This window comes from Schistocerca serialis, chromosome 3 (genome assembly GCF_023864345.2).
Source record: "Schistocerca serialis cubense isolate TAMUIC-IGC-003099 chromosome 3, iqSchSeri2.2, whole genome shotgun sequence".
In the NCBI taxonomy this organism is placed as follows: Eukaryota; Metazoa; Arthropoda; class Insecta; order Orthoptera; family Acrididae; genus Schistocerca; species Schistocerca serialis.
Genome location: NC_064640.1, coordinates 934,703,372 through 934,722,761, shown reverse-complemented (window position 1 = coordinate 934,722,761; position 19,390 = coordinate 934,703,372). Strand labels below are relative to the sequence as shown.

Sequence of the window (19,390 nt, the reverse complement as noted above, 5' to 3'; positions counted from 1 at the left end):
AGGGAACTCCAGGCATATGTACCTCCTATTTGTTCTACACAAGTACCACATGTTAGGACTCCTGCGTTCAATTTTGGAAGTTTTGACTCTTGAATTCCTTTATTGTAAAACAGTTCACACCCGTCTATTTGTTGTTTTTAATTTCTGTGATAAGTCTGTGTGACTGCTCTCACTTTATCACGTTTACTTGTGATGGTAATATGTTCTTACCACATGACTGGTGATATGTAACCAGTGTATGGTATGACAATTCGCAAGACTAAAGAAGAACAGAAACGTCAATGACTGGACAGACAGTTCATAAACTATGGATGGGGTGGGGGTGGGGGGGGGGGGAAGAGGGGGGAATAATGAGGAAAGAGATCTTGCTAAACACAGCTCACTCTGTTCATTCCCAAAATCCAGAGTGCTGTATATAAGGGTTCATATATCGATGCTGTGTTTCTTAACTTTTGGAAGGCAATTGATACAGTTCCACAGTAACATCTACAGAAAAAATAAAAGCTTTCTGTGTATTAGATCAGATTTTAAGGTGCCAGTGGAAGAAAGAACAAACCCACAATTTAGCAAGGATTAGTTTGAACACACAGTCGATTGTCACATTTTCGAATGCATTGTCTGCTGTATAAATTGCGAAGTCATATTGTATTAATTTTCTTGTCACTAAATTTAACCAAATGTGTAACATGCAATGACACACCATAGGCTCTTGTGCATTAGCATTTTCTCCCACCACCCCCATCATTTGTGACCGGACTCTGGACTTACTAGCAGACAGAATTAAACATGTTCTTAATGGAACATAATCAAAAGACCTGTGGGGAATCAATGATTGGTGCAAGGACCAGCAGTTGACTCTCAAAATAGCAAATAAATTTAATATATTGCACACAAATAGGGTCCCCCTGCAAGTCCAGGGTTAGATTAAGCCCAAGGTATTCCTACTTGTTGTAAGAGGTGACTAAAAGGAGTCGCACACGTTTCGACCTTTATGTGATGGACCCCTGTCGGGTTACACCTCCATCTTTCTAAATTTTCCCGAAAAGTGAGCCAATTGGGGAAGGGCGCCTTACATAGTGTATCGTGTCCATCGTGCATAATCTTCAGCCCACTTTCTTGTCGTCGCATTGCGGTCATGCTCATTCTCCATCTCTTGCGTGAGGACATCTTCCTGGGTGCGTTTTCCACCATGCACTATGCAGTATCTCTTTCTGCACCAACAATGTACCATGGACTTCTTAGCACCTCATATTCAGCACAGTAGCCAGTCCGTTGTGGTGAGACCGCCATGTACCCTGTTGATTGTAGCCCCCTGACAACACAGGGATTGTTCTGCTGATGCCTGTGCCATTAACTCCCCACATATGCTATGGAGCAGATGCCCATCTCCTTGGGGCATCGGGACTCCCGGCAATGGTCATCCTGCCAGGTGGCCCTTGCTGAGGCTGGGTGGCACCCGTGCAGAGGGCCCCTGGTCGGAGTGGGTGGCATCATGGCAGATGACACACCATGAAGCATAGTATGTCATCTCTTGCTGGTGGTCCACCACCAGCAGTCTCTAAGTGGGCAAAGTCCAACTTCAGTGCTAAGAAATATGACCCCAAATCGTTCCCCTCCCTGGCCACACTACGGTAGGAACGCCAGGCTAAGGAAGGCAGTGAAGCTTATTCACCCCAGTACCTCGTATTTACGAGAGTTTATGGGGAATCTTTCATGTCCATGAAGCCTCAGTTTTTTGTGGAGCATTTGGAGGACAAGTTTGGGGAGGTGGAGGGCTTGTCCAAAATGTGCTCTGGGTCAGTCTTGATAAAAGCAGCATCCTCTGCTCAGTCACGGGCATTACTCACTTGTGACAAGTTTGGGGATATTTCTGTTGCCATCACACCCCATAAGAGCTTAAGTATAGTCCAGGGTATTATATTCCACAGGGACCTTCTTTTGCAGCCTGACAATGAGCTGCATGCCAATTTAGAGCGGCAAGGTGTTCATTTCGTCTGGTGCGTCCATCAGGGTCCGAGGGCTAATCAGATTGCCACTGGTGCCTTCATCTTGGCCTTCAAGGGTGACACATTGCCCGAGAAGGTCAAGGTGATGGTCTAACACATGCTGTGATGTCAAGCCATGTATCCCTCCCCCAATGTGGTACTTTAAGTGCTGGAACTATGGCCATATGTCTTCTTGCTGTACTTCCAGTGTCACATATCGAGATTGTGGACGTCCATCACATCTCAATACTCCATGTACCCCACCTCCCATCTGTGTCAACTGCAGAAAGCATCTTTCACCTTGCTCGCCAGACTGCAGGATTTTACAGAAAGGAGGAAAATCATGGAATATAAGACCCTGGAGTGACTGATCTACACTGAGGCTAAGAGGAAATTTGAGGGCCTACATCCTGTGGCTATAACCATCTCTTACGCCACCACTACGAGAACAGTTGGCGCCCCATCAGTTCCTCGCATTCCTGTTGCCTCTCAGAACTGGGAGACTACACCTGCCCCTGTGACGGTGGGGGGCACTTCCCTCCCTGTTGCTCCCGCACCAATTACTTCGGGACGGGAGCAACATCCCCCCAACCATTGAGGATTTAAGTCCCCACTTCTGTGCCAGAGAAGCATAAGGCTTCTTTGACTCCTCTCACTAGAAAGGAGTCCTTTGGGTCACTCCCTTCCCAGGTTTCTGCTAGTGGGAAAGATGACACTTACCAGTGGCTGAAGAGCCCAAAAGTAGCTTGTCACAGGGCTTCATGCTCATCCTCAGTCCTGGAGACTGAATCAGTGAAGTCCTCCCAGCCAGGGAAACATAAGGAGCAACGAGAGACATCAAAAGGAAGGTTCCCAAGACCAAGGGAATGGCAGTTGCACTCACACCACCACTATCTACAAGCTGTGCGTCTGTGGATGAGGTGAAGATTCTGGCAGTTTTTTTCACTGCCTGGCTGAGCTACAGCAACTGTTAAGTTTTACACCTGCTTTCTGCATTGCACTCCATGGCAATGCGGACCCCTGCCCTCCGCGGCTATAAGAGATACTACAGGAACCGTAGTGATTATAATTGAGTGTCGGGTGGAGTTTGTGTGTATGTCCTAAACTCAGTCTGTAGTGAAACTGTGCCCCTTCAAACCCGTTTTGAAGCTGTGGCTGTCAGAATAAGGACGACACAGGAAATTACTGTCTGCAATGTATATCTTCCTCCAGATGGTGCAGTATCCCTGAATGTATTAACTGCACTGATTGATCAACTCCCTAAGCCTTTCCTACTTTTGGGAGATTTAACGCCCATAACCCCTTGTGGGGTAACACCGTGCTTACCGGCCAAGGCAGAGATGCCAAAACTATACTATCTCAGTTTGACCTCTGCCTCTTAAATACTGGGGCCGCCACACATTTCAGTGTGGCTCATGGTAGTTACTCGGCCATTGATTTATCAATTTGCAGCCCAGGACTTCTCCCATCTATCCACTGGATAGCATGTGACGACCTGTGTGGTAGTGACCATTGCCCCATCTTCCTGTCGGTGCCCCGGCATCAGGCCCATGGATGCCTGCCCAGATGGGCTTTAATCAAGGCAGACTGGGAAACTTTCACCTCTGATGTTACTGTTGAAACTCCCTCACACTTTAACATCGATGTGATGGTTAGTTTATGTGGCAGAAAATGTGATCCCTCGCTCTTTAGGGTGCCCCAGCGGAAGGCAGTCCCTTGGTGGTCACTGGAAGTCGTTGAAGCAATTAAGGAGTGTCGGCAAGCTGTACAGCGGCATAAGCGGCACCATGCCCGTATTCGCCAACTTATAAAACGATGGAAGCAGGACAGTTGGGAGAGATATGTCTCAACCATTGGGTGCCATATGTCACCTTCGCAAGTCTCGGCAAAGATCAAATCTCTTTTCAGGTACCAGACCCCACCAGGTGTTCATGGTGTTAATATAAATGGCATGTTATCTACTGACACAAATGTGATTCCTGAGCACTTTGCTGAGCACTATGCTCGAGCCTGTGTGTCAGAGAATTACCCCCCAGCCTTTCTCACCCTCAGACGTCGGCTGGAAGGGAAAAATCCTCTCATTCACTACATGCCACAGTGAATCCTATAATGCCCCATTTACAGAGTGGGAGCTCCTCAGTGCACTTGCACATTGCACCGACACAGCTCCTGGGCCAGATCGGATCCACAGTCAGATTATTAAACATCTCTCATCTGACTACAAGCGACATCTCCTCATCATCTTCAACCAGATCTGGTGCGATGGCGTCTTTCCATCACTATGGCAGGGGAGCACCATCATTCCCATGCTCGAACCCAGTAAAAACCCTCTTGATGTGGATAGCTATCGGCCCATCAGCCTCACCAATGTTGTTTGTAAGCCGCTGGAGTCACATGGCCTACTGGCTCCATGTAAGGGCAGGTCCGCAGGGTCACTCTACCACTGATAATCTTGGGTCTCTCAAGTCTGCCATCCAAACAGCCTTTTCCAGATGCCAACACCTGGTTGCCATCTTTTTTGATTTACGAAAAGTGTATGACACCACCTGGCAACATCATATCCTTGCCACATTATATGGGTGGGATCTCCGATGGCCACTCCCGATTTTTATTCAGCATACTCCATACTTTCTATGTCCAAGTTGGTGCCTCCCATAGTTACCGCATATCCAGGAGAATGGGGTCCCGCAGGGCTCTGTATTGAGTGTATCACTATTTTTAGTGGCCATTAACGGTCTAGCAGCAGTTGTAGGGCAGTCTGTCTTACCCTCTCTGTATGCAGACAACTTCTGCATTTCGTACTACTCCACCAGTATTGATATTGCTGAGCGGCACCTACGGGAGCCATCCATAAGGCGCAGTCATGGGCTCTAGCCCACAGTTTCCAGTTTTCGACCGCAAAGTCATTTGTTATGCACTTCTGTCGGCACCATACAGTTCATCCAGAACCAGAAGTTTACCTTAATGACGATCCACTTGCTGTAGTGGAGACATATCGATTCTTAGGCCTCTTCATCTTCGTCAGCTTAAGCGGAAGTGCTGGCAGCATCTCAATGCCTTCTCCTGTCTGAACAACACCAACTGGGGTGCAGGTCGCTCTACACTGCTGCAGCTCTACAGAGCCCTTGTTCAATCCCGCTTTGACTATGGGAGTCTGGTTTATGGTTCAGTGGCACCCTCATCATTGCATGTATTCGACACAGTGCTTCACTGTGGCGTTCGCCAAGTGACAGGACCTTTTAGGATGAGTCCTGGGACCAGCGTCCTTGTGGAGGCTGGAGTCCCTCCATTGCGGGTTAGGCGTGCACAACTGCTGGCCAGTTATGTTGCGTAAGTTCGTAGTTGTCCTGCACATCCGAATCACAGTCTCCTTTTCCCACCCACAGCGGTTCATCTCCTGCATTAGCAGCCCAGCTCAGGGCTTCCAATTGCAGTTCGCGTGCAATCCCTTCTTTCAGAACTGGAGTCCCTGCCTTTACCACCTATACTTGAGGTCCATTCACGTACACCTCCATGATGTACACCTAGGCCATGCCTTCGTCTGGACCTTTTACATGGTCCTAAGGACTCAGTTAAGCCCGTGGCTCTCCGCTGCCATTTCCTCTTGATTCTTGACGTGTACCGAGCCACGAAGTGGTTTACATGGACTGCTCGATGGCTGATGGTCACGTCTGCTTCACATATGTCCATGGAGGACATATTGGACAGCATTCCTTGCCCGATGGCTGCAGTGTTTTCACTGCCGAGCTGGTGGCTATATCTCGTGCTCTTGAGCATATCTGTTCATCCCCTGGGGAGTCGTTTCTTCTGTGTACTGACTCCTTGAGCAGTCTAAAAGCTATCGACCAGTGCTACCTCGTCATCCTTTGGTAGCAACCATCCAGGAGTCCATATATGCCCTGAAATGGTCTGGTCATTCAGTGTTGTTTGTCTGGACCCCAGGTCAAGTCGGAATCCCAGGCAACAAACTTGCTGACAGGCTGGCCAAACAGGCTATGCCAAAACCACTTGTGGAGATCGGCTTCTCTGCAACTGACCTGCATTCAGTACTAGGCCGCAAGGTTTTGCGGCTTTGGGAGACGAAATGGCATAACCTCAGCATGCACAACAAACTGCGTGCCATTAAGGAGATTATGAATGTGTGGCAGTCCTCCATGCGGGCCTCTCGCAGGGACCCTGTGGTTCTCTGCCAGCTTCGCATTGGCCATGCTTGGGTGACACATGGCTACCTCCTGCGCCGCGATGACCCACCTCAGTGTCAGTTCTGCACCCAGCTGACAGTGGCCCTTGTCTTGGTGAGATGTCGTTCTTTGGCTGCCCTGCGACGCACTCTTCAGTTACCAGACTCGTTGCCTGACAAGGCCTCATTGGCTAATTTCGTTTTACGTTTTATACGTGATGGTGGATTTTATCATTCCATATAAGTTTTAGCGCATGTCCTTTGTCGCTTTGTGTTGTCGACTTTAATGCTTTTAGGGTGGATGTTTTAATGTGTCACAGAGTGGCTGGTTCTCCTGTTATTGTGCTGTACATTTCCTTTCTTTTCTTCTTTCCGTTGTGTAATTATTTTACCGGGAACGAGGGATTGATGACCTCGCAGTTTGGTCCCTTTCCCCCCCCCCCCTCTCCCCTCCCCTTTTAAATCAACCAAACAATACAAGTAGGGGAAGAAATCCCTTACTGTCCAATTACGCTGTTGGCGATAAACCGCTGGAAACAGTAGCAACTTCAAAATATTTAGAAGTAATCATGCAGAGTAACCTGAAGTGTAAATGAACACATAAAACTCATTGCAGGAAAAGAAGATACCGAGCTGAGATTCGTTGAAAGAAACTTCAGGAAATGTAAGTCATGAGTGAAAGAAGTGGCTTACAGAACAGTTCTATGACTGATGTTAGAGTATTGCACATTAGAGAAGATAAAACAAAAAGGCAAATTTTATCATGGGATCATTTAGTAAGCACAGAAACATGAGAGATGCTCATTAAACTGTAGGTGACATGCTACAAGAGAGACATTGTATATCATGGAGAGGTTTACTGTTGAAATTCCAAGAACTTAGGTTCAGAGGAGAGCTGGGAAACATATTACAGACCCTGGTCATTTTTGCACAGAAAATCAAAATTACCTGTGCTGCAAAATTACAGGTAATCGTGGACTTGCAGATTGTAAGTATTTTATTTGTAGAAACAGTAGACAACCAATCAGTTGCAGAATGGAAGGTTTATTAAAACGCCTTTACCATGGTTTCAGTGTTTCGAAAACCATAGTCTTCAGGAGGAAATACTGACAACTGAATTGCATGTTGTGGTAAACGTATGTTAAAATATAGCTGAAAGATGCCTGTCAACGCACCTCTGTCACAACGTGTAAGCCAGTTGTCAGTATTTCCTTCTGAAGAAGACATTTTTATAAACACTGAAACCATGGTACAGGGGTTTTAATAAACCTTCCATTTTGCAACTGGTTGGCTGTTTACTATTTCAACAGAAGGATTTCATCCTACATTTGCTGCTCCAACCATGTTCAAAATTTTAAAAAGACAGCAAAAGAATTGTTTATTTTACAGCCAGTTTCAATGGTTTTTTTCCGGTATAGTAGTTGTTATTTACTGATTTTGGTGTCTCTTGCCAATTCTTGTATTCGTTTTTGACTTCTTATTTTTGAAGTACTGTATGTTCGTTGTTTTTCTCTCATTTAGCTGTTTTTGTGTTATGCTGAAATGAAAATGAGTTTATCAGTTTTATTGACAACACAGATCACATTTATTGAAATTTCTGGAAAAAAGAAACCATTTATGTTAAACCCTTCAAATCCAATAAATTGAAGGAAAAATGTCTATGCAACGACACACTGTGGAAAAGTTCTTCAAAAGAAAGCATTGTCATAACTTGAAAGTTCTCTTCTGAAACACAATCCTGTTAATAAATCAGCACTTTACTATTATGTGGAACCAGACACCTGTTTTCTCTATTTTTCCTTCAAAGTATGAGACAGCTCATTACTTCCATATTTCCTGCTGGCGGGGAAAGATGCTTTTGCACTAAATTACTTAATTACAAAGGAATAGATATCTGTTTATAACATCTAAATGACTGAGATCCACCATTCTAGGTACACTTAATGGCATGTTTGCCATATTGGCATAAGTAGAGTTCATCATTATCATCCCACGGTTGCTAGGGCTGTGAAAACAGACTTCCGTGGATCTTGGGCCATAAGAGTTGCTAGCTTACTATGAAGGTGCAATTCAATGTTTCAGGTTTTTCCTTCATGTCCGCCTGAAGTATCTGTCGCATTATGTTTTTCAGCAGTTTGCTGGTTTCATCACGAAACATTCCTTTTTGTGGTAATGAAGGAAGTTTTTAGTTTGGAATAGAGATAATAGTTTTATTCGGTGACTTTTTTCAAAATCCAATCATACTGAAAACTATGGAGTTTGGAAAGATCATTAATGTGATGCATCAATTAAACTCCATATTTTTCTAGTAAACAAGTACAAACACAAAAGGCGCCAAACATGGCACTCTACGAATTTGTAAATCAATATGGTGCCTGTTCAGTTTGCTTTTATCTTTTATCGGCGAACCACAACACAACACAGGACACAAAAGTCGTGCAAACATATTTCCGTTGGTATAACAGATCTCAGAGAAATGCTGCAACACGTGTGGCATGGACTTGAGTAATGTCTGAAGTAGTGCTCGGGGGAATTGACACCATGAATCCTGTTGGGCTGTCCATAAATCAGTAAGAGTAAGACAGGGTGGAGATCTCTTCTGAACAGCACGTTGCAAGACATCCCAGATATTCTCAGTAATGCTCATGTGTGGGGAGTTTGGGTGGCCAGCATAAGTGTTTAAACTCAGAAGAGTGTTCTTGGAGCCACTCTAGGAATTCTGGACGTTTGGGGTGATGCATTGCCCTGCTGGAATTGCCCAAGTCTGTCGGAATGCACAGTGGACGTGAATGGATGCAGGTGATCAGACAGGATGCTTACACACATGCCACCTGTCAGTCGTATCTAGATGTATCACTCCAATTGCACTTGCCCCATACCATTAGAGAGCCTCCACAAGCTTGAACAGTCCCCTGCTGACATGCAGGGTCCATGGATTCATGAGGCTGTCTCGACACCTGTACACGTCCATCCACTCGATACAATTTGAAACGAGACTTTTCCAACCAGGCAACGAGTTTCCACTCATCAATATTCCAATGTCAGTGTTGACAGGCCTAGGTGAGGGGTAAAGCTCCATGTCGTGCAGTCATCCAGGGTACACGAGTGGGCCTTCGACGCAGAAAGCCCATATCAATGATGTTTTGTTGAATGGTTCGCACAATGACACTTGATGATGGCCCAGAATTGAAATTTGCGGAAGGGTTGCATGTATGTCACGTTGAACAATTCTCTTCAGTTGTCATTGGTCCCGTTCTTGCAGGATCTTTTTCCGGCCACAGTGATGTCGGAGATTTGATGTTTTACCAGATTCCTGATACTCACAGTACACCCGTGAAATGGTCATATGGGAAAATCCCCACTTCATCGCAACCTCGGAGATGATGTGTCCCATTGCTCGTGCGACAACTGTAACACCATGTTCAAACTCATTTAAATCTTGATAACCTGCCATTGTCACAGCACCAACCTGTCTAACAACTGCCCTTGTTGTCTTATATAGGCATTGCTGATCGCAGCACCATATTCTGCCTTTTGACGTATCCCTGTATTTGAATACACATGCCTATACCAGTTTCTTTGGCACTTCAGTGTAAGATGAAATCAACAAAAGTAAAACAAGGCTAGTGGAGTGTAGTTGAATTAAATCAGGTGCTGCTGAGGGAATGAGATTAGGAAATGAGACATTTAAAATAGTGGATAAATTTTTCTATTTGGGCAGCAAAATAACTGAAGATGGCCAAAGTAGAGAGGATATAAAATGTAGACTGACAATGGAAAAAAAGCATCTCTCATGAAGAAGAAACTTGCCAACATCAAATAGAGATTTAAGTGTCAGTCAGTCTTTCCTGAAAGTATTTCTGTGGAGTGTAGCCATGTATGGAAGTGAAACATGGGTGATAAACAGTGTAGACAAGAAGAGAATAGGAGCTTTTGAATATGGTGCTACATAAGAATGCTGAAGACCAGATGGGTAGGTCACGTAACTAATGGGGTGGTAATGAATAGAATCTGATCAGATGGTAGGACACATTCTGAAACATCAAAGTACCACCAATTTAGTATTGGAGGAAAGAGAGAGAGAGAGAGAGAGAGAGAGAGAGAGAGAGAGAGAGAGAGAGAGAGAGAGAGAGAGAGTGGAGGGGGGGGGGAGGGAGAGATCATAAAGGGAGACAAAGATATGAATATAGACAGCAGATTCAGAAGGGGAGGAAGAGGGAAGTTTTCCAAAACTGAAGACATTTAAACAGCATTTCCTGAGTGGCTCCATGACCAAGAAGTGGGTTTCTGTTGTCAAAGAACTGAGTAATTGCTATTATGTTCTGGCAGTTGTTTAGAGACTTTGTGACAATATTGAGAAATTTTCATGTATCCGGTCACTTTGAAGTAAAGTGCAGCATTCAATAAAAGGTACTTGGTCTGCTATGATAATGAGTAACTTACTTTTTAAAGTCCCCTCGCCTTCAGTAGTTATTTACCTGGGTCATTTGAAGTTTTAGAATCTATAAGAATCCATCATAACACAAACAAAATCTTTACAAAAGATACTGTACCAGCAGTGGTTGCCGGGGCTGTAGAATTTATTTATAAAGAAAAAAATAACCTCTTATTGAAAAATATAAGAAATTGAAATCTACCAGTGGTCAGCTGCAAGTTTTCAAAAGTGCAGATGAAAATGCGGGGACCATGTAGTGTTACTGTAAATTCGATGACTGCATGTTTAGCAAGATATTAGAAAGATTGTTACCGAATACAAAGAGTTTGATTATTTGTATAGGATTTTTTTTAAATTGGAACAAATTCATCTGGGTAGTAGTCATCCATTCACAGTGGCATGCAATGCATGCTGACAGACATTGAGAACTGGTCATTATGGATAAGTCGCAGACTGGTTTACCTCACCAATGTTCATACTAGGCATCTGGAGCATTGTACAAATGGCTCTTTCTGTTGTATACAACATGTGACTGAAATTGGAAGTTCAACAATCAGGTCTGCCGGGTTTTTGTCATCATTTCCCCAATGTCTCTCTGCCTATCAGAATTCACACTGCGCCGCCCCCCCCCCCCCCCCCTCCCCACCCCACCCTGTTTCCCTACTGCATCTTCTCAGGATGCCCCCCCATCCGTCTTAGCAGCCACTCAGAAAACACCCCCCACCCCCCAGAGTCTCTCAGGTGCACACACCTCTTTGAGTCTCTGATATCACACAACACATCCCACATCCTCCTCCTCCTCCTCCCCCCCCCCCCTGCCCTCAGATTTTTCAGGTTTTCTAGGCAAGTCACTAGCCTGAGTGTACATGAGAACAATTGTACACATCATGCGACCACACTACTTAAGAGTAGTCAAGTTGAAAAATGTGGTTTTTAACTCGTTCTTAATTGAAGAACCAAATGTTGGAATGAAAGGTAGTTTCCATGCAAATTATTCTATGAAAGTTCACTTTCAATATGACCCCACTACTTTCTTTTTTTCTACAAGGAAAAGAAAGAGGGTTTTGTAGGGACTATTGTTTGCAGTGCTGGCACTTAGTTGTCGTCAGTATTTTAATGTGACTGCAGCTGAATTTGTTCACAGTGGAAAGTACTACCCTTCTCTTTGGTTAAAGATGTACTGTGCACTTGTTCATCATCATATTGATAGTGTTTAAACAGTATACAGTGACTATTTACTTTTAAAAATGGCATTTCTGCAGCAGATATTAATTGCTAATAAGTCTTGGTTTGGGGGAAGAAGAAAGTCACTTGGAGCCATGCCGGGGCTGTAGGGTGGCTGCGGCGTCACATTGAACTTGACCATAACTTCGGCAGCAGTGCGCGACGTGTGAGCGGGCGCGTTGTCATGGTGGAGAATCAAATTGCCCTCAATTGCTGGGCGGACGTGGTGAACTCGATCCCTCAAGTGGTGGAGCACTCCAGCATAAAAGTCACCTTTGACATTCTGTCCACGAGCAACAAACTCCTTGTGAATCACTTAAAAAAAAAAGGTATACACTTCACACACGACGGAAGCAGTTTGCCATTCTGAGTTTTGATGCTTTGACTCAGGATCGTACTTGTAGACCCAGGTCTCATCACCAGTAACCACTTCTCCAGAAGGTTCGGATCAACATTCAACTGTTGGAGCATTTCCTGGCAAACAGTCATGTGCCGTTTCTTCTGATCCACCAACAAAACTTTTGGCACACACTTTTCGCATCATCAAATTCTCCATCACAATCCTTCACACTGTACTCTGACTGAGTCCCAGTTCATCAGCAATTAAGCTAGTACTAAGACAATGGTCATTGTTTAAAAGTTCCCGCATTCTCTCCAAGTTTTGATCCGTTTGGCTTAATGATGGCCTCTCAGAGTGGTCGTAATCTTCAACATTCCCATGCCCATCTTTGAAACATTTGTGCCATGTGAAAACCATTGCACAGGACATGGCTTCTTCCTTAAAAGGCCTCTTGAATCATACCGAGAGTCTCCGTGACGGTTTTGTTCATTCACACGCAAAACTTTATTGCATAACAATGCTCCATTTTTGCCTCTCCCACTTTTCGACTGAGGTCAATGACATGCACTCACGCTGCAAGCGATGTGCACTCTCCAGGGTTCTGGAGGCAACTGCCGCAATGTTTGTTCGTTCCCTGAGACCCCCCACCACTTCCCCGACCCGACAGAACCGGTCTGCGCGTGCTCCTCTACTCAGAAATGAATCAGTTGTGAAACTTCTGAATCACAAATTGTATGTTTTTTCACATCTTTTGATGGTCTCTACTTTTGATTAAACACATGAAATGGTCTATAATACTTGCCACACATAAGATTAGTGCAATATTATTCTATAGACAGTTCTTATATAAATTAAATTGAGGAATTCGAAACCCATAAGTATTCACTGAATAAAAGTGTCAATGAAGATAAGAGTTCCACAAAACTAAAACTGTAGCAAATGGACGTTGAACAACAAATTTTTTTTGACATTCTGAAGATACTGCTTCTCCCAGTAGTGACAAAATTCTGGCTTTCACTGTAGCAGTACACTAATTTTACTGCTACAATTACTGAGTGAAAAGTCCCATTCTGAAATACATTTCTTGTTGTTTAGGGTACTGAATATTAATTTTTCAGACATTTTATGAGAAAAAACTCTATTCTTCATGAGAGGATGAAATTTGAACTTGTGTAAGATGGGCGTGATTCTTGTTTCAGATTCTGCTAAATCGTTACTCAACAAATGGCAGATTCCTGTCTTACGTGGTCATGATGAAGAGAATAAGATGGTGATGATGATGGTGAGAATAAAATGGTGATGATGAAGAAAATAGGATGGTGATAATGACTGTAAAATTGTGTTTGTATGCAACACAAAACAACCTGGTAATTGAGTGAATGTTGAGAAAAATTTCAGTTTTGGAAATGGCTTAACATTTATAAAACCAGGACTGAGTGAGTGGGTGTAGTTATATTTGTCATTTCATTGGAGAATTGAACTAGTTCTTTGTCTTAAGACTAAGCAATTTTTAATAAATGTTCCAAGTTGAAACTTGGTTTTATTGTTATATAAAAGATGCAACTACCACAGCAATTTGTGGATTAAATTGTTCTGCATTGTGGCATTGGTCACTGAAGTCAGTCATGCTCACATTAACACATGTGTTACAGTTTTCCTTTTTGTAACATTATCACACTGTTCAGATCATTTTGACATTTTAATACTGTCATTTGTCATTTAAATCTCATGATGGGACATGGTATTTTGTTTTAGCCTGATAAATTTCATTTTTGACACTACAGTATGCATATTAATAAAAAAATGACATTTTACGTGAATAAAATAATCTACTTCACCATAACTGTGAATTGCTGCTTAATTTCCATTTTGTAAGATTTTTAAGAAATGAACTATATTGTAAGACTGAGAGAAACTATAAAGAAATTTAACTTTTGTTATGCCTCGTTTGTATATAAAAGCAAGGTGTTGCTTCAGATTATGAAAAATATTGTTACAAAAATCTGTATTTTTTTTATAATAAAGTTGACTGAAGAATTTTAGATACTGCAACTGCTTATATAGTTTCATAGTTAGTTTTAAGCATTTCCACTTTGCACACTTCAAAATAATGTACATGTCTTACATTCATGACAGCTGTTATTTAGAATTTTTTGTAGCTCTCCTTATTATTCCTGTACAGTCCTTTTGTTTAAAGCAGTGGTAAATATAAGTGGAGGAAAAATCTGTATGATCACAAAAACTTAATATATTAAACCAAGTGAGGTGGTTAACATTCTGGATTCATATATTGCAGAAGTACTAAGAACTGCTCTGTTATCATGCTGTCTGGCCATCTTTCAATGTGTGAACATTTTGTCTTACGAGAGAAGAAAATAACGGAATGGAATGCTGGACTAATTGGGGGTGGGGGCGGGGTTAGATTTGTCAGAAAGTCAACCCAGATCAGACCTCAGCGAGCTAAAAATTTCACTTCTGTGAGAATGGAAAGATAATGAGGAGCTACTGCCTAGAAACAGGTTTACCCTGGTATTGCCTAAGCAGCCCGATAGATGAATATGTCTCAAACATAGGTTTGCTACGTGTGTGGGGGTGAATTGTTTACATATAATACATTTTGCACACCTCAGTAAGGAGAAAAAAAAAGATTTTGGGAGAGTAAGTTGTAATACCTCTGATTGTGATACTTGTAAACAAAGAAAGGAATGTTGTAGCAGATAATTTCTTTATGAAATCAGTTTAAATAAAGGCTGCCAGCATTGCTTTGACCCACAAGAAGCAACAAAAATTGTCACTACCTCTATACCAAAAATAAAATCCCTATAGCAGTCTGACTACTTTCAGAAATGATTCAGAGATCCAACAACTGGACTGGAAAACATAAGTCAGTCACAGTTCATACACCACCACCACCACCACCACCACCACCACCTACCTCTCGGCAACTTTGCTGATTATCTCCACAAAGATAAGACCAGAGTTTAAATTCAAAGGGAAAAACATCACACACATAAACTCCATAGTCAAATTTCCTTCAAAACAAATGTAATTTATTTGCTTCAATGAAACTTGACTCCCCCCCCCCCCCCTCTCATCATGGGGTGTGGGTGATGGGGTCTTCTCCAGCGTATACCTCTCCTCCCCGAGGATGCTACTGGTCATTAAAATGACACCACCAGGAAGGATATTACTAATGAAACTTTTCTTACGGTGCCTATGCATTATAAGGAAGGGTATGTAATTAAATTTGTATGTTGTTTGGGGTATTTAGCACAAAGGTGTCATCTTTGGTGACGGCCACACCTACTCTGACCCAGCTGGGCATCAAGTGAAAGTGAACTCGGATGATGGATACAGTCATATCATTCCATGCTGCTTTAACTCTAAGCTAGAGTTCATGAGTTGTAGTGGCTGGTGTGTAGTGGCAAGCCGGTATCGGCAGCCCATATCTGGACGTTTTCTGTTGTTAAGGGAATGGGGTACGTGCTGATGGGGGCAAAAGGCACATACTGTATTTATCTATTATAACTCAGGACACTTGTGTCTAGGGACTGCAAATCTGGTGATTCGGTGCCAGTTGTGTGCACTCGCTGGCCTCAGACCTGCAGCTCTTAGTGTTTTCTGTTGGCAGAGAGCAAAAGCTTGCGTTAGTCTATATACTGTTTGCAGTTTTTGGTTATTATGTGTTTATGTTAATACATCTTTCATTTGGGAAATTTGTGCACTGAAACATACAGCAATAATAAAAACTTAAATTGACACATCTGCTGCTAGCATCCAGTTGGCGATGGTGAAAAATTTATATGTATGTAACGTAGGTATTCCACTCCCCGAGTAGACTCTCTAAAGCAACACAATGATGCTGCCTACTGAATGGAACGTGGGAGTAAAGTGCTTTATATGTACTTAGCTGTCCCAATGAGTATGGAATGCTTCAGCTTTGTTCTTTGATCTGTGATATAAATATCTGTGAAGAAAATTGTGAATTTTGTAATGTAAATCAGTTTTATGAGTGGAAGCACAAAGTAGGAAAAGATATTCTTGAATAAGTTCATACATGCACAAGGACAGTTGGTTAAAAGTGCAGATGAAAGCGTAAAGGTATATTTTATGTGCCACTGCTTAAAATATTAAGCAATAATAAAATTGGTGGTCACTGCCCATCTAAAATGGACATGACGCTTCACTCACCTGGGGAAGTTAGTTATCTTCTGTAGCACATATGGGGGTAATCTGTTGAGATAGGCTGTTTCAAAATTTGAAAGGAAGGAAATAGCTAGGAAAACAGCAGTGAAGATTTCACTTGACCACATTCTTTACTGTTTTGGATATCTGATTCAAGATAGTGATTTGCAGGATCATAACTTCTTGTCAAGAAAAGATGCACACAACATAGCTCAAAGTTACAACCTAAAGTCTGAGGCTACAAGACACACAAATGATGGTACTAGAGTAGAATCTTGGGTGAAGGAGATGGAGGAAACAGCTTCTGTTCTCCAATTCTACAAAGTGGTAGGTGGTGTATCAGAAGAATAGGATCTGTGAAAGTATTTAATTTTAATAATAGTGAATGATGCCCCAAAAGGTATCTTATACAAATTTGGAAGTAACTGTTTGCATGGAGAGTACATCTAGTTTAAATGAATACAGTTTTGAACTAACAACTTTACTGGTGTTAGGTGAATTATGGCAGGGACTCCCATATTCATTCATGTTTCCCAAAAGAGACCTTAAAGTTATGGAAGTGTTTAAGTGTCATAAAAATTCTTATAAGTGTTCTCCAGACAAACGTATTGGTCTGATATGGCAGACGTGTTTTTCAGAGCATGGTGCAAAGTAATGACTCCAACCAAACACAGATTGTTCTGTCTGTGGCACACTGACAGAGTATGGAGAAAAAAATCTTAGTGTGGTAAAGGGATATAGAAATCAAGTACAGGTATGTAAGAATATTAGGACATTAGTGGGAATTTTAGAAAAGGCTATACTTCACATGAAAACACTCGTACATTTCAAAATTTGGGACATATTTTGGAAAAAAGGAAAAAAAAAATCTAAAAGACCATATGTGCAAATTGGGCATATTGTTACTGACAGCACACTGGCCGTGACACGAACATGCACTTGGAAAGAATGCATGACATGATAAAACGTATATATTTGAAGGGAAAGAAGCCCAAGTGACAAAATGTGGCCATTCATGTGCTTATGCATTACTTGCCAGACAAATTATATGACAGGTTGCTACATTTGCATAAGGGAAAAGTGACATCTAAAGTGTCAGCCATAAGACAATGGCCCAAATCTTCACTTGGAGCTTACATCTAAACATATGATTTGTGCAGATGGAAAGTAGCAACGACCAATAAGAAGACGTCATCAAACGGTCTGAAGACAATCTGTGCAGATGTGAACTACATTGTTCCTAGAATGAAATTTTCACTCTGCAGTGGAGTGTGCTATGGTATGAAACTTCATGGCAGATTAAAACTATGTACCAGACTGAGACTAGAAACTTGGGACCTTTACCTTTCGTGGGTTAGTGCTCTACCGACGTTGTTCCATCTGCAAAGCCTGAATTCATAAATTCATATGCAGCTGTGTTATCTCAGCCATTAAATTGAACATGTGTAAACACGTTCATTTAATTTGCTGTTTACAGCTGAAAAAGTTGTTGTGAATCTGACAGGCGAGATGTTTCTGTTGTACGAGTTGTATTTGGGTGAAACTCTTATATATTGGGTTCATTTCGTGTCCATGAACACACTGGTGAAGATCCAGTCTTAAGGAAATGCACAGTTTTTGTGCAATAAGGCCATGTATTCATGAGCCATATGTCCATTTTGCAGGCAAACGGCAGTGTTATTTTGTGACAAAAATAAACTGCGCAACATACTGTACAGTATGTAATAAAAAAGATGGTTTACACACTAATGGACACATTTGTTTACATCCTTGAACATATATGCAAGAATGCATAATTATATGTACAAAGGCTATACTAATTAAGCCAGTGTAAGGTATGTTTCTACAAATGCAGACTTGTACTTTTTTTTAAATCGTATGGGACTTAACTGCTAAGATCATCAGTCCCTAATCTTACACACTACTTAACCTAAATTATCCTAAGGACGGACACACACACACACACACACACACACACACACACACACACACACACACACACACATATATATACCCGAGGGAGGACTCGAACCTATGAGCCGCACAGTCCACGACTGCAGCGCCTTAGACCGCTCGGCTAATCCCTCGCGGCACTTGTACTTTTCTATTGTAAAATGGCACTTCTGTATTGGTGTATTTTGCTGCATCGTATATGTTGTCAATTTGTGATAATTAGGTCTTATTACCAAACGTTCTGGGCAGAACATTTGAGAACAGTATAAATAGCTAATAACAGCACTGTCTTCACAGTGTTGGATACTACAATCCCTATTTCCTACTAGTAACATTGATTCTAGTATGAAACTGAAATTCGTTACAGATTCCTCTGTTGCAGGCATAAATGATCGAGTCATTGAAAACAGATGAAGACATCTGGTGATAAACTACTGAATGAAGTTACATTATTAACACTTGACCATGTAATGTATCTTGCAGTGCCTCCAAAATAAATTTATTTCTAATACAACCTTCAAGCATGCGAACAAAAAGTTTTCATGTTCTGAAAAAGTAGACATCTAATGGCTAGATGTATTTAGTGGTTCATGGGGGGGGGGGGGGGGGGGGGGGGGATTATTTCTGTGTGAATAAATTTTCCATTTAAAAATTTCTGCTTTTCTGGTTCTTGAAATATAGCTTTGTTTTACCCAGTCCAAGAGTTGAGCAACAGGAAGGTGGTGTCTTTTAAATCTTGAATGAAAACATTTTTTAACCAACAGATAACATGGTTATGTGTAAATTTATGAGAGGTTAAATGGATTTTCCATGTTAAATGGATTTTCCCATATTAATTGTGTAACCAATTTTGTTCTTGAAACCAAATTCAGATCTTTGTACTAGGAAATCCAGCAGATGACATATGAAACTGGACAGTATAAAAATGTTACAGACAAAGTGAATTTCACATAAGCATACACGTGCTCCTCTCTTACATACAATAAAGTTCATCCACTTGCCATTTCATACTGAAATCGTGATTGGTCTGTATTCAAAATACTGTTTCCACTACATACTTCAATTGCAATTAAGGCATTGGCCTTGTG

General features: G+C 42.1%; 1 protein-coding gene across 1 annotated transcript in view; it reads left to right on the top strand.

Annotated features, from left to right (window-relative positions):
• The window catches only part of LOC126471212 (succinyl-CoA:3-ketoacid coenzyme A transferase 1, mitochondrial), a 102,781-nt gene extending 88,575 nt beyond the window's left edge, over positions 1 to 14,206 (top strand). The window contains exon 11 of the mRNA XM_050099328.1: positions 13,364 to 14,206. The gene's annotated coding sequence lies outside the window, so the exon portion shown is untranslated. The remainder of the gene's footprint in view (positions 1 to 13,363) is intronic.
• Positions 14,207 to 19,390: the final 5,184 nt, after the last annotated feature.